Here is a 16997-nt window from a genome sequence, read left to right as displayed (position 1 = left end):
GGTTCCAGTAGTCCCTTGGATACCAAAATCCAGGGATGCTCAAGTCCCTTCATAATATGGTGTAGTATCTGCATATAACCTACACACACTCATGCTCACCATCACTAATCATCAAAGAAATGCAGGTCAAAGCCACAACAAGATATCACCTCACATTGGTCAGAATGGCCATCATCAGAAACTCTAGAAACAATAAATGCTGGAGAGGGTGCGGAGAAAAGGGAACCCTCCTGCACTGTTGGTGGGAATGTAAGTTGGTACAGCCACTATGGAAAACAGTATGGAGGTTCCTTAAAAAACTAAAAATAGGACTACCATATGACCCAGCAATCCCACTCCTGGGCATGTACCCTGAGAAAGCCATAATTCAAAAACATACATGTACCACAATGTTCACTCCCATATACTTTAAATCATTCCTAGAATACTTATAGTACCTAACACAATGTAAATGATATGTAAATACTTGTAAATACAATGTAAATGCTATGTAAATCATTGCCAGAGCACAGCAAGTTCAAGTTTTGCTTTTCAGAGCTTTCTGGAATTTTTTTCCCAAATATTTTCTATTTGTAGTTGGTCGAATTCACAGATGCGAAACCTGAGGATATTGCATGCACATTTTCAGTTTTAACACAGACTGCCAAATTGTGTTCAACTGGCTTTCTTATCAATAATGTGAGAGAACTGCTCTTTCCTCACACTTTTCAAAGCACTGGATACCAATAATCTTTTAATCTTTGTTATTTTAATGTGCATGTCTTTGATCACCAGTAAAGCAGAACAGATTTTCTTAGTTATTTCCATTTCTATTTCTTCTTTTGTATTACAACTGGGGCCTTTGCCAATTTTTCTTTTTGAGCATGTCCTCTTTTTATTTTAATCAATTTGTCAGAAACATATCATAAATTTTGCAAATATTTGCTCCCCAAAATGTGTTTGACCTGCAAAATTTTTTATGGTGTTAAATGTCCATTGACAGATGAATAGATAAAGAAGATGTGGTACATATGCAGAATGCAATATTAATCAGCCATAAAAAGAATGAAATAATGCCATTTGCAACAACACAGATGGACCTAGAGATTATCATAGTTAGTGAAGCAAGTCAGAGAAAGACAAATACCATATGATATCACTTACATGTGGAATCTTAAAAAAATGATACACACTATTTACAGTAGCCAGGACATGGAAGCAACCTAAATGCCCATCAACAGATGAATGGATAAAGAAGATGTGGCACATATATACAATGGAATATTACTCAGCCATAAAAAGGAATGAAATGGAGCTATATGTAACGAGGTGGATAGACCTAGAGTCCGTCATACAGAGCGAAGTAAGCCAGAAAGAGAAAAACAAATACCATATGCTAACTCATATATACGGAATCTTAAAAAAATGGTACTGATGAACACAGGGACAGGGCAAGAATAAGGACACAGATGCAGAGAATGGGCTGGAGGGCACGGGGTTGGGGGTGGGTGGCAAAGAGGAAGCTGGGACAAAGTGAGAGAGTAGCATAGACATATTTACACTACCAACTGTAAAAGAGATAGCTAGTGGGAAGTTGCTGTATAACAAATGGAGATCAACTCGATGATGGGTGATGCCTTAGAGGGCCAGGACAGGGAGGGTGGGAGGGAGTCGCGGGAGGGAGGGGATGTGGGGATATATGTATAAATAAGCTGATTCACTTTGTTGTACAGCAAAAACTGGCACAACAGTGTAAAGCAATTATATTCCAATAAAGAGCTTTAAAAAATTATACAAATGAATTTATTTACAAAACAGAAACACTCACAGACTTAGAGAACAAACTCATGGTTACCGGGGCAGGGGTGGGGGGATGGGAATAGATCCAGGACCCCTGCAGTGGAAGCACGGAGTCTTAATCACTGGACCGCCAGGGAAGTCCTCACACTACTATATTTAAAATAGATAACCAACAAGGACCTACTGTATAGCACAGGGAACTCTGCTCAATATTCTGTAAAAACCTAAATGGGAAAAGAATTTTAAAAAGAATAGATACAGGTATACGTATAACCAAATCACTTCGCTGTACACCTGAAACTAACATAACATCGTAAATCAACTATATTCCAATATAAAATTTAAAAAAATTTTAAATTATATATGGTGTTTTTATAGAGTTTGGTGTTTTGTTTTTTGTTTTGGGGGTTTTTTGGGGGGGGTTTTGGTTTGGTTTTTGGTTTTTGGTGTTTCTTTTTTGGTTTTCGTTGTGTTTTTTTGAGTGTTGCTCTTGTTGTTGTTTTGGTAATGTGTCCCAAGCTTTCATTTTGTTCATTTAGTGGCTTCTGCCATCAATATCACATCTGATTGTTTTTTAACAAGAGCCGCAGAAACAGATTTTAAGATTATGAACCAAAAGCTTACAGAGAACATGGTCTCTTTTCATAGCTAATCAGACATCTGCAGTGGGGACGAACTTGCCCCTTCCCACCCCCAACTTTAATCAAGATGTTTCTCTTTATATTGTTGGCAAAGACTACTGCCTAATTGAGACTTCTGTGTATTCAATGAATGCTTCTGTGTATTTGGCCTCACAAAACCCAGGGGCTAATAGGACCATGTGCTTTCTCTAACAAACACAAGAACAAACACAAGTAAGGCAGCCTATTATGGGCTCTTTTGCCCTTTTGTAAAATACATATAACATTTTCAGCATGCAATTTGCATAAAATGGTAGCAATGCAGTTTTCTAAGTTTAAATGTATTTTGGTTCATTCTGTGTATAAAGCATACTTAAAGTACTTTTATTCCAAAATATTTTTTAATCATGGTTTTTTTTAAAGCTCTTTAGGTAACAGGTTTGTGCCTTGCATGGGTTAGAAACCACAACTGGTCCATTAAATCAAGTGGCTTCCACGGTATTTGAATACTGCTAGTTGAACTTTTAAACCTAAAAGCTGAAACAAAGGAGTTTCAGAAAGAACTGAATTATTACGTAATTTTTTTTAATGATTAACAAGTCAATTCAAAAAATTGCTGTCAACTACCCACAGAAGAAAGACTCCTGGATCTTGTTTCTTTCCCAAAGTAGTGCAGGTGTTTCAGAGGTAAATTTTGAATTCAGTAAGTGTCCAAAGTTAGCAAAACCAAATAAAGCATCCAGACTCAATTACTGCAAAAAAAAAAAAAGTTTACAAAATCTTTCAGATCACAAGAAACTGTAAAGTTGTTTAAATATCAGAATGCAGAAAGACACTTCAGGTACTCTTGTTAGGGAAGCAAAACTGGGAAAAAGAATGCTCTCTATTTAAATTTTTTTCCTCATACTTATTATCTGAGACGTCTGGTTTTGAGATTATCATATGAAATCGATAACCAGTTAGAGCTTACAATAGAAGAAATTATCCCATTCACAATAGTAGGAAACCCCATAAAACATCTAGAACTAAACAAGAAATGAGCAACAGGGCTTCTATGAAGAAAACTGTTGTGGGACATAAAATAAGACTTCAATAAATGCAGACATTTTATTTTAAATAGGAAGACAACATTATAACAATTTTAGTTCTCCATAAATTGATCCAGAAATCCAACACACACCCAACCAAAATTCTAGAAAGGGATTCTCTGAAAGGAGAGATGGAGAACTTGACAAAATCATCATAAAATACATTAAAATCTGGAAAAGAAGGGTAATAAGTAGGGATTAATCCTACCAGATAGTGAAGAGTATTATAAAGCCACAGTGATTAAAAGAGTGTGATACAGGAACTGACCGTTTAACAGACCAGAATGGAGTAGAGAAATGGACTTAAATATATGAGAGAACATAGCTTTATACAATAAAGTTGGCATCCATTCATTCAACAAATATTTACTGAGCCATATCTGATGTAGACACGCAACACTCAAAATTTCTGCCTTGAGTGGAGCTTAAATTCTCGTGGAAGAAACCAACCAACAAACAAACAATAAATAAAATATACAGTACATCAGACGCTGATCAGTGCTATTGAGAAAACTCAGGCAGGAAAGAGAGTTGAGAGTTGGAGGGACTGCAATTTTAAATAGAGCAGTCATCTCTGAGAAGGTGACATTTCAGCAAAGACCAGGAGGTGAAGGCATGAGCCATGTAGATACCTAAGGAAAGAGTATATTAGAGAGGGTGAGGTTTCTCAGCATGGGCACTGTTGACAGTTTGCGCCAGATGACTCTTCATTGTAGGGGAGGCTGTCGTGTGCATCAGAGGATGTTTGGCAGGATCCCTGGCCTCTACTCACCGGATGCCAGTAGCTACCCGCCTCCTGGTCGTGACAATCAAAAATGTCTTTAAACATTGCCAAATATCACCTGGGGAGCAAAATGACCCCTCACTGAGAACCTCTGTTTTGGAGAGAAAAGTGAGGGCAAATGTCCTGAATGGCTGAAGAGAGTGTTTGGCATGTTAAAGAAACAGCAAGAGAGTCACTGTGACTGGAGTGAAGTGAGCACGGGTCAAGGGTCAGGGTGGATGGGGGCTGGGTGAACCAGTAGAATATGATGTGGTATATTTCCGGGGGGCGGGGGTTCCATGGCAGATCATACAGGACCTCGCAAGACACTGTGATGACTTTATCTTTTATGTAGAATGAGATGGAAAGCCACTGGAAGATTTTGAGCAGAGAAGTGACTTGATGTCTTCTATTTTCAAAGAACCAGCCAGTCTGTTGTGTTGATAACAGGTTGTAGGGGAGCCAAGGAAGATGCAGGGAGACCACTTATTGCAATAAGGCAGTGAAGAGGTGTTGGTGGCTTCAAAAAGTCTTGGACTAGGGTGAGAGTAGTGGACGTGGGTAGATTCTGGATATATTTTGACGGTAGAGTTAACAGGATTTGCTGACCGATGTGAATAAAAGAGGAGCATCAAAAATGACTCCCAGGATTTTAGCCTAAACAACTGAGAGGTTGAGTTGTCATTTAGTGTTGTGGGGAAAACTTCAGGGGTTGCAAATTTTGAGGGAAGGTTAGAGTTGGGTTTTGGACATGTTGACTTGGAGTGTCTTTTGGGCATCAAAGTGGAGGGATGTAGTCGATTGGATACATGGCTCTCGATTTCATGGGAGAGGTTAGGGGTGGAAATATAAATTTGAGGTCACTAGTGTATAGGTGGTGTTGAAAGCCATGACACTAGATGAGATCACCATGGGAGTAGATCAGACAGAGAGAGGTCTAAGAACTGAGCCCTGGGACAGCCCAATGTTAAGAGGTCAGGTGTGGGAGGACGGCATGGGAGGGGGTGGAAAAGGAAAACTTGTAAAGAAAACTGAAAAGGCAAGTCAAGAGAGATGGAAGAAAACCAGGAAAATGTGTGTCCTGGAAGCCAAGTGGAGAAAATGCTTCAAGGAGGGAGAAGCAATCAATGATGCAGATGTCACCAATAGGTCGTTGAATTTAGCAACAGGGAAGTAATGAGTGACATTTATAACAGCAGTTGTAGCAGAATAGTGAGTGTGAAAGAATGGCTGAAGTGGGTTCAAGAGAGAATGGGAGGAAAGAAATTAGAGACCACAAGAACAGGCAACTTTTTGAGGAACTTTGTTTTAGAGGGGACCAGAGAAAGTAACCAGAGGAGGAAGTGAGTTCAAGAGAAAGTTTTAAGATGGAGAGTAGAAATAGCATCTTTGTAATGTTGATAGGAATGATGCAATGGAGAGAAAAGCCAATGAGGCAGAGAGAGAGGGAAGGTACTGGGGTGAGGTTCTTGAGTAGGAGAAAGGGGATGGAATCTAGTGCACACACAGAGGGATGGGCTGTACATAGAGTCGTGGACAGTTGCTTTACAGCAATAGGAAGGACAGCAGTGAATAGAGACAGAGTTGCAGGTAAGAGGGCAGGTGCGATGGTGAGAGCTTGTGGAAGTTCTCTTTTGATTGCTCCTATCTTCTCAGTGAAATAGGAAGCAAGGAGAGAAGATGAGAGAGAGAGGGTGCAGAGGCTTCAAAGAAAAAAAAGTGTGTGGGCTGTGAGGTTAATTCCAGTAGGTCTAGAATTAGCCTGACCTGTTTTACTAAAGTTCCTGCATGGCACTGACCCCTCATCAAGGCATGAAACATACTGATTAATGGTGTTGCTTTGTAACCATGGGTTTGAGGAGATGCAAGGGGGATTGTACACATTATGTACTGATAACAGTGAGATTAATGACTTGCACCTGGTCTCAGTGTGACACCTGCCCCTTCCTCCCAGGGCTCTTGCATTGAGGCTGGAATATGCCTATATGACTGGCAAAAAATTTTTTTAACCCAAAACGTGACTCCATTTTCAACTCCCTGGTTCTGAGGTGTTCCATGCACGTGTCAGTGGCTCCTGGTCTGAGTGAGAAAATGTCTTACCACCTCACTTACAGAAGCGGGCAAGAGGACCCCTTGCTGTATCCTTTTTCTGTAGTAAACTATACTTCTGTAAGCATTGCCATTGGGTCCTGTGAGTCTCCTTTAGCAACTGAACCCTGTTCACCTGTCACTGTGAATGCAGCGTGAAAGAGTTATCCAGGAGAGTGAGAGAGACGTTAGTGGGGAGAAGATACATGTTAGAAATAAGGTGTTGGGACAAATGGTGCAGTAGATGTGTCTGCCCAAATCAATTCACAATGATTCCTCCTAGAGAATGCCCACCCTCTAACTTCTCCATTCCAATCCATAGGGTTTCAAGATTGAGTTCACAACAGCCATGTTTATATTAAGTGACCCATGTCACCGATCAAATCAAGGGTGAATCCCTGACCTAAGCTGAACTAATCGGAGACTCTTCCAGCCTGAAGGGTTGGTGTCTAGAAGGAAGGAGACGTAAAACCTTAGTTGCTGAGCTTTGGTATGGCTAGCCTTCACCATAGGACCAAGTATCAATAGCAGAGAAAACCAATCCACAGAGAGATGAACGAAGCCAATGCTCAGAGAGCAGCAGAGATGAGAGATGGAAAGAAACTAGTACTCGTTGCATTCCTGACACCTTTCCTTTCCCAGATTCCAGCCCTTTTGGAAATTAAACTCCATCCAAGAACTAGGGTTTCAGGGAAATACTCCATATTCTCATAGTAAATTTTCTTTTTTCACATCTAGTTAGTTTAAGTTAGCTTCTTTACTAGCAGCTAAAGATCCTTAACTCATTAGTCATTTAGAAACATATAAAACTGGATCCCTATCTCACCTCCCACACAAAAACACATTCCAGATGGAGTTAAGATTTCAATTTAAAAATAAAACAATACAGGGAGTAAAATAAAATATAAGGGAATATTTTTACAATCTTGGAATCCAGACACCAAAAAGGAAAAAGATTTAAACATTTGGCTATATGCAATTTTAAAATGTGTAAACAGCCAAAACATCATCAACAAAGCCAAGAGGCATAAAATTGGGGACAATATTTGCAACAAATGTGAAAAGCAAATGACTGACATTAGTAATACACAAAGAACCGCTATAAGTCAGTGAAAGAAGACAAAACAAAAGTAGACAAATGGGTAAAGGACAAAAATTGCTAAAGCACAGAAAACCAATTATAAACGGCCAACAAACAAATAAAAAGATGCTCAACTTGACCCCTGATTCAGAAATAGATGAAAACTATGGATCAGCAAATATTAAAAAGACTAACGGCCCTAGTGTTGATAAGGTTTTGAAAAAACACACGCTCTCTTTTACTATTAGTTAAAAGGCTTGAGAGTGCAGTTTGGTAACAATCAAAATTCTAAATGCACAAAACCTTTTGACATCAGCAATTCCACTGCTAGGAATTTACCCTACAAAAATATTCACATAATTCGTGTAACACTATTTATAGGTATGTTTATTATAAAATGGTTTATAATAGTAAAATTTGGACGTACCCAAACACTGATCACAGGACACTGCATTTTAAAAAAAATATGGTATATCCACAGAGTGTAATGTGCTGCAGCAATTAAACAAGGTTGAGGCAGCACTGTATATGCTGACACAGAAGGTTACTCAGGAGATATTTAAAGTGGAAAAAGCAAATTGCAGATCACATGAAAAGCATGATCTTACTTTTTTAAAGGGGAAAGGGGAGGAGGGATAAATTAGAAGTATGGGATTAACAGATACAAACTACTATACATAAAATAGATAAGCAACAAGGACTTTATAACAGGGAATAATATTCAATATCTTGTAATAATCTATAATGGAAAATAATCTGAATATATATATATATACACACACATAAAACTGAATCTGTTTGCTGTACACCTGAAACTAGCACAATATTGTAAATCAACTATACTTCAATTAAAAAAAAGAAGGGGGAGGGTGAGACTAAAACACCATGACATAGTAACAGGGGTTACCTATGGGCAGTGGGAATGGGGCAGGAGATGGGGACAGAAGCTTTTAATTTTTACTTTATACAGTTCTAAGTGATTTAAACTTTCTACAACAGATGTTTATTAATTTGTAATAATGTTTAAACAAAATATTTTTAGAAACAAATAGAAAGGCATACCACATTTTCAAATAGGAAGCTACAACATCAAAATATGTCCATTCTTTCTAAGTTAATTAATAGATTTAACATGATCCCAGGAAAACTGCCTACTTTGGAGGCTCAAGAAGCACATCAAATGTTCATATGGAAAAATAAGCAAGGAAGAATAACCAGAAAACTGCTGAAAAGGAAGAATAATGGGGCAGGGGAGACTAGTCTTACTAGATGTAAAGCATATGTAATATATATAAATAGCAAGAATGTTTATTACAGCAATGTTTGTCTTAGATACAAACTGTAGACCACTGAAATACTTACCAAATAAGACTAGTTAATAAAATATGGTATGTCCATGTTATGGAGTACTAAGCAGCCATTAAAAAATAATGAAGTAGATACACTGATGTGGAAAGATGCTCATAATATATTGCTAAATCCAAAAAACAAGTTGCAAAACAATAAACATAATGGAATCCCATTGATGGAAAAGAGGAAATTCACATGCGCATATGAACACACATACATCACATGTACGTAAATATATGGAAAGTAGGTGGGAATTATGCCCACTGAATTGATAATAGTGGTTACCTCTAAGGAGGGGACTGGAAGTCAGATGGTGGGAGGGAGGGTAACATGGACTTTTGTTCTGTATACTTCTAGAATGCTTGAATCTTTTATGATGAGAGGTACTCATGTAGTACCTGTGTAATTGTTTTTCAAAAGAAGCTCATAACTTTACTGCAAGAGCAGTTACAACCTGCTTTCTTGTGAATGTTTAGGCATGTTGGACTGCAAGCAAAGTTTACAAATAGAGTCTTCAGTGATTCATTCAATCACATGTTCATTTCCTCATTCATTCAACAAATATTTTGGGCTTCCTAGGTGGCGCAGGGGTTAAGAATCCGCCTGCCAATGCAGAGGTCACGGGTTCGATCTCAGCTCCAGGAAGATCCCACATGCCGCGGAGCAACTAAGCCCGTGTGCCAAAAAAAAAAAAAATTTCTTAAGTTCCCATTATGTGCCAGACACTTGCTCTGATCCAAAGCAGCTCACTCACCTTGGCGATCACTGAAGGCAGCAGTCAGGCAAAGTGACTGAGCCGCAGGAGCAGCTGATATGGCCCTGACCAGTGTGTCTGATTAATGGCCACCAATAAAATAAGAAGTTAATGCCGATTGCAAGAATGTCCAAAAGTGAGACAGAGCATGTCAGAGGCAGAAAATTTGCACCGAATGATGCCAAAAGCAAGCAACTTTGAAAAATTCCAACACAATTCTTGTAAAACTTTTGCCTAAAGCCTTTCTGGCTCTTGGAACGGACCATAGAATTGACTCTGCCTTTCCTTGTGCTTTTTGGGCTGCCAGAGTGGAAACCCACCCTTGGAACCCTGCATTTTCCTTCTGTATCATCACAGATTCAGGGACTAAAGAAGGGCAGCTATGAAACCATAGATTTGTGGCTAAGGGTCTGAATCCTCCCTTCCTGGGGAGGACTGAGCTTTATGGGGCCAGAGCCAGAGTGTGAGGCTTCTAGCAGAGGCAGCAGAGGTTGCCGAGAACCTGAAGATCAGGTCAAGTAAAAGCCCATAGGAGAGAGCCGAGGTCTGATCACCAGGATGACCTCGTCCAGACCCAGATCCAAAGAGTCAGAGGCAAGAGTCAGACTGAGCCAAGGATCTGGCGTTGTGTCTCCTCTCAGCTCACTGGCCCGGTCCCTCTGAGCTATCACGTTCCCTCCTCACGTTCCCCTTTCTGTCCTCCCACATCCTTTGGATTCAATTCACAATGTTGGCTCTCCTGCCAGAACCTTGGCTCTTCTCCACATGGTGCCTGGCTCTCTGCCTCAGGTTGCAGAAGAGTCCTGAGACAACCCAACCCCTGGGACCCTGCTACCAGAAGTCAAGCCTGTGCCAGCACTCCCATCCCATGTGCCCTGGTCTCTTTGGGGGAGGGTGGGGGAGACCAGGACCCAGATCGCAGGCATGAGAATCTCACCAAAGGACCCCTGGCAAGGCACTGCCTGAGCAGCTCTCCCTTTCCAATATTGCTCTCTTGGCAATATTTGCAGCACTTGGCAGGCATATTTCTCAGTGTAAATTCCCAAATTGGTATTCCGGATTAGCAATCAACCCCTTGTAAATTTAGACAGGGGAATTCTGACCCTAGACCTGAACACTCCTGGGGGTGCCAAGAAGACAAAGTTTCTGAATCCTCGAATTTGAGAAACAGATCCTAGGCCCCTGGAGGCCCTGCTCGTACAGTCAGCTGGTTTCTTTCTTTACCACCACATCATGGCAACAGGCAGCGTGCAAGGGATGATTCTGAAATGGGGGGGCCCTCTCTCGGAAGGTGGGCTTAAGGAGGGCCTCCAGAAAGGTCCTTGGGCAAAATCTAAAGGGTGTGCAAGCATGGTGATGGGGAGAGGTCAGTAGCCAGAAGGAAGGGGCGGAGTAGCAAAGTAGTTAAGAATGTGGCCTCTGCCTGTATTTGCATCTCAGCCTGGCCACTTGCAAGCTGTGAGACTCTGGACAAGCTAATTAACCTCTCTGAGGCTCAGTTTCCTCATTTTTAAATGGGATCATCATACCACTTACCACTATGTTACAAGAATTAAAGGAAATGGTACCACAGAAGACTTAGCACAATGCCTAGCACATAGGAAGCACTCAGTAAATATCACCTGTATCTAGAGGAGAGAGTATGGCTAAGGAAGAATAGGGGAATGAAGGAGACATGAGAAAGACTCAGGTAAACTTTGCCTTATTCCCACTTTTTTCCTAGGGCCAAACTTGAATATTTCAGGTGCTTAGCCCAGAAACATATTTGCATGCTTTGTACATTTCCCTGTCCCAAATCAGTAATCTGATTTCCAGTCCCAACTCTGTCCTTATCTAGATGCATGACCTTGGGCAAGTCTCCTTACCTTTCTATGCCTCGGTTTCTCCAAACCTTCTATATATAGCACAGGGAGCTCAGCTCCATGCTCTGTGATGACCTAGATGGGTGGGATGGTGGCGGGGAGAGAGGTCCAAGAGGGAGGGGATATATGTATATATATAACTGATTCACTTTGTTGTACAGCAGAAACTAACACAACATTGTAAAGCAACTATACTCCAATAAAAAAAAGAATAGAAGATATACAGAAACACACAGGGAAACATTTAGCTTTGGGAAAATAGGTCAACAGGCACATAAAATAAGTACACATTTCATTTTTACACTCATAATCATGCTTTTAGAGACAACTTTCTCAAATATCAAAGTTAACATGAGGATCAATATGATCCAAAAATACTTTTAAAAATTATCAAACAACTTGATATACCTTTTAAACTCAATATATCTATACCATGAAGTAACATTTCTACCCTGAAATTTTCACAAACTGAAAAAAAAAAAACCTTTAACAAATTCTTTAGTCTTATTTTTCTGACTTCTTGGGCATTTGATAGCAATTCTGAAACATTCTTAAGTATTTTATAGCAGCCTGCAAATTTTGACTTCCTATTCTTTACTCATAAAAGAAACTTTCTAATTGACTTTAATGAACTTTGTATTGATACAGTAGTACATATATAAAGCACACTGCTTCTTGGGTTTAGGTTGCTGAGTTGAAAGTAGAGCTACCGATTGTTAAATATAGTGTATTCAATCAAGGTGTCTAGAAGGTGGTCTTAGTCCATATGCTTTTTCTCTGAAATAGTACTAAAAGCAGCCAAAAATTATAACCTCAAGAAAACCATAAAGTCGAGTGCATTAATTTTTAACATTTCCAATAAGATGTTTTAATACATGCTTTTGTTTAATTAAAAAAAAAAAGAAAGACACAGGGAGATGGCAGCCATGTGGTGAAAGAGGCAGAGATTGGAAAGATGTATCTATAAACCAAGAACACCAACCAGCTGGTAATTGCCAGCAAAAGACAGAAGCTAGGAGAGAGGGAAAGAAAGATTTTTCCCTATAGGTTCCAGAAGGAGCACGGCCCTGCTGACACCTTGATTTCAGACTTCTAGCCTCCAGAACTTTGAGTATAAATTTCTGTTGCTTTAAGCCACCCAGTTTGTGGTACTTTTTGTGGCAGCCCTAGGAAACTAATTCAGAAAGTTGTCCCAAAAGTATGTCTATCTTGTGCTATCAAACCACTGTTGCCAAGGGTCCCACCTGCTTTCATATCTCTTTTTCTAATAAAGAAAGCTTAAGCAGAGCATTCTAAATTCCTGATTTAGTAATTTCATTAAATGATAAAAATAAATTCATGATATACCAGATATTCAGAAAATGTAAATTACTAGAAGATTGTTATAGCAATATCCATACTAATTAACATGTCTTAAGAAAGGCCATGCATGTTTATCAACTAATTAGAATCACACAATCAAAACAATAAAGAATGCTTCCTTGGGGACATAAAATAAATAAATAACTACAATATTTTCATTAAATAGTTGGCAATGTTCCTTTGAACCTATTTGAGTGTTAGAAATTGATGTATAAATGAAATGCTTTTATAGTTCAGATGTGATATTTAGAAAAGACTTAGAGCATTAGAGAAAACTGTTTTAAAATGTATCACGTTTGAGAAAAGCTATGATGCTTATGATGCTACGTGAAGAAAATAAGCTGTAACACATTTCAAATCTTGAAGAAAAGAATGTTTTAGAGACTCATTTCCATATGCTTACGAGATCTGAAAAATTATCAAAAGTTCAGAGGGTTTGAGGTAAAAATGTACCAATTCCTAGATCAGGGATTGCCAAGTATAACCCACAGGCCAAAATTCATCCCACTACTGGTTTTTGTATAGCCCATGAGCTAAGAATGGTTTTTATATTATGTAAATAGTTGAAAAAATCAAAAAGAAAAATATTTTGTGACACATGAAAATTATATGAAATTCAAATTTTAATGCCCACAAATAAAGTTTTACTGGAACACAGCCTCCCTTGCTCATTCATTTACCCATTGTCTGTGGCTCCTCGTATTCATTTTTTATTGTTGTGTAACAAAATCTCACAAACTTAGTGGCTTAAAACAACACCATTTGATGACCTCACAGTTTCTGTATGTCAGAAGTCTGGGCAGGACTGACTTGGTTCCCTGTTCAGGGTCTCGCCGGGCTGAAATGAAGGCATTGGTTAGGGCGGCAGCCTCATCTGGGGCTCAAAGTCTTTTATCAAGCTCACGTGGTTGTTGGCAGAATTCCATTCCTTACAGCTGGAAGACAGAGGCCTCCTTTCTCTTACTGGCCATCAGACCAGGGCTGCTCTCAGTTGCTAGAAGTCACCCATGTTCCTTGCCACATGGCCCTCCCATCTTCAAAGCCAGCAATAGAGACTCTCCCTCACAGTTGAGTCTCTCCTCTTATCTGATAAGGTTAAGGCTATCAGGGATAGTCTTAAGGTCAACTGATGTGGGACCTGAATCACATCTCCAGAATCCCTTCACAGCAGCACCTGGATTAGTATTTAATTGAAAAACTGGGATAAAGTGTATGTACCTCAGGGGCCAGGAAGCTTGAGGGCCATCTTAGAATTCTGCCCACCACACTGCTTTCCAGCTACCACAGCAGACTTGAGTAGAAGGAGCAGAGATAATGTGGCCCACAAAATGGAAAATATTTACTAGCTAGGCCCTAACAGAAAAAGTTGGCTAACTCCTGTCCCAAATTAAGCTGAGTTTCGAGTTCAAGAACTGTGTGATCCTGTTCAGCAAATAACTCTAAAGCTGGGATAGTATAAACAGAAAGAGGAGGCCATGAGGGTGGGAAAATAGTAGCATTACCCAACTGGTTAAGCATTTAACTCACACATACCCAAACACAGATGGTACTGAACTAATGGTAATTTCTTCAAATGAATCATTTCAAGCACACACTAAGGGAATAATGAAATTATTACTCACGTCATGTCATGATATTATCACTACCCACCCACCTTTGTCAAATTTTAATATATTTGCATCTTCTTAAATTAACAAAACACAGACAGTTGAAGACCCCTGTTGTACCCTCTTCGAATCTCATGCAACTCCCTCCCACTTCAGAACGAACCACTACCCTTTGACCACATGTCCGTCTATCCACAGACAACATATGGCACAGTTTATCACATTTTGAAACTTTACATAAATGGAACTATACAACATGTATTCTGCAATTTGCTTCTTTTGCTGTGTGTTTATGAGATTCATCCACAATGATGTGTGTAATCATACAGCTGTTCTTCCATATTCACAGGGGATTCGTTTCAGGACCCCACATAGATACCAAAATCCATGGATGCTCAAGTGCCTTATATAAAATGGTGCACGATTTGCATATAACCTACATATATCATCCCCTGTATTTCAAATCATATACATATATAATACCTAATACAATGTAAATGCTATGTAAATAACTGTAAATACAATGTAAGTGCGATGCAAATAGTTGCTAGTGTGCAACAAATTCAAGTTTTGCTTTTTGGAACTTTCTGAAATTTTGTTTTGAATATTTTCAATCCAAGGTTGGTTGAACCTGTGGATGCAGAATCTGTGGTTATGGAGGGCCAGCTGTAATTTGTTAATTTTTATTGCTGTAGAGTATCCCATTTTATGACTATACCATGGTTTGTCTATTCTACTGGTGGTATACATTTGGTTTGATTTATATCCACTTGTTTGCTATTAAAACAATGCTGCTATAAACATTCTTATGTAGTCACTTGACTCAAATATGAAAAAGCATCTCTAGCATATTTACCTGGGAGTAGAATTTCTGGGTCTTAAGCTAAGTGCATGTTTATCTTATTAGATATTCCCCAATTCTCTTCCAGGACGGTTGTGCCAATTTATACTCCAACTAACAGTGAACAGAGTTCCTTTTTCCTTAAGTCCTTTCTGACAATCAGCATTATCAGACTTTTAACTTTTGCCAGTCTCTTGAGTGTGAAGTTATTGTTTAACTTTGCATTTTCCTGATTACAAATGATATTAAATCCCTTTCCATATTTTTATTGCCCCTTTAGCTGTCCTCTTCTGTGAATTGCCTGTTCATAGCCTTAACAATTTTCCTATTGAGCCATTTGTTCAAAGTTTTCTAATTGGTCTATAGTTATTTACATATTCCAAATACTAATCCCTTATCATTTATATTCATTTATTATCCACTCAAAAAGTATATATTAGTATGTACCATGTACTAGACATTGTTTGAGGGCTGAGAAATATGACAGCGAAACAAAGTCCCTGCTCTCAAGGAGTATAGAGATGAGTGATAAATAAATGAGCAAATAGACATAGAATGTCAGTGCTATGAAGAGAAAACAGAGGAAGAAGATGAAGTGACAGAGGTGTTATTTTCAATAGGGTGGTCAGAAAGGCCTCTCTGAGGAGGTGACATTTGAACAGAGGCATTACTGAACTGAAGGAGAGAGTAAAACCTCTATTTGGATGAAAATTGTTCCAGGCAGAGGAAGATCAGGTGCCAAGGGTCTGAGGCAGGAGCAAGCATGTTGCAGATATCGTTTCCTAGTCTGTGGCTTGTTTATTTTCATTTCGTTCATGACTTATTTCTTTATACACAAATTTTTTAATTTCAATGTAGTAAAATTTGTCAAGCTTTTACTTACGGTTTATCCCTTTGCATTTTGTTTAAGAAATTCTTCCCTGCCACAAGGTCATAAAGATATTTGCCTGCATTGTCTTCCAAAAGTTTTCAAGTACTTGTCACATTTAGGTCATAAAACCACTTTGAATTTGTTTTTGTATACAATGTGCAGTCAAGATCTAATTTAACTTTTTTCCATATGGATAACCAATGGTTCCAGTAACATCTGTTAAATAATTCCTCCTTTCTGCACTGTTATGTATCAAGTTTCCATTTATGTGTGGGTCTGTTTCTGGGCTCTCCATAGTGTTCCACTGATCTATTTCTTTTTCTCTGCACTATCTTAATTACTATAGCTTATAAAAAGTGTTGACATCTGGTAGGGTATATCATACTGCTTAATACTGTCTTTGCTATTCTTGTTCCTATTTAGAATTTTAATTAGAATTTAATTAAATCTCTAAGTGAATTTAGGGAGACGACACCATTACTCACGAAGTTTTCCTATATATGAACATATTTTGTCTCTCCATTAACTTAGGTTTTCTTTAATGTCATTCAATAAAGATCTCTACTTTTCTGCACAGAGGTCTTACACATCTTTTATTAGATTTATTCCTGGGTGTCTTTTAGTTTTCATTGCTACTGTAAGCTCTAACTGTTGAACTATTGATTTTTTTTTTGTATTGCTCTTGCATCCTCAAACCTTGCTAACTATTCCTATTTGTTTCAATAGTTTGCATATTCTATTGTATTTTCTATATAGACAATCATGTCATCTGTTAATAATCTTTGTTTCACCCTTTGATACTTTTATTTATTTTCTTTTTTATTACTATACTGGCTGAAACCCACAGTACAAGGTTGAATATAAGTGCTAGTTTTGCTCCTTTATTCTATTATAGTGGTGACTTAGTAGATGTTTCTTATCTTAAAAACAT

At 38.6% G+C, this 16997-nt stretch overlaps 1 protein-coding gene across 3 annotated transcripts in view; it reads right to left on the bottom strand.

Moving 5' to 3' along the window:
• LOC130842669 (A-kinase anchor protein 17B-like) overlaps nucleotides 1-16997 on the bottom strand; it is a 128019-nt gene that overhangs the window by 92712 nt on the left and 18310 nt on the right. The window contains exon 1 of one of the 3 annotated variants that reach the window (XM_057719352.1): nucleotides 11389-11408. The exons of the other annotated variants lie outside the window; for them this stretch is intronic. The gene's annotated coding sequence lies outside the window, so the exon portion shown is untranslated. Of the gene's footprint in view, nucleotides 1-11388; nucleotides 11409-16997 lie in introns of those variants that run through there. 3 annotated transcript variants of the gene reach the window in all.

The sequence above is a fragment of the Hippopotamus amphibius genome, chromosome X, assembly GCF_030028045.1.
Source record: "Hippopotamus amphibius kiboko isolate mHipAmp2 chromosome X, mHipAmp2.hap2, whole genome shotgun sequence".
NCBI lineage: Eukaryota > Metazoa > Chordata > Mammalia > Artiodactyla > Hippopotamidae > Hippopotamus > Hippopotamus amphibius.
The sequence above is the reverse complement of the archived record's forward strand: the minus strand, read 5'-3'. Positions and strand labels throughout refer to the sequence as shown.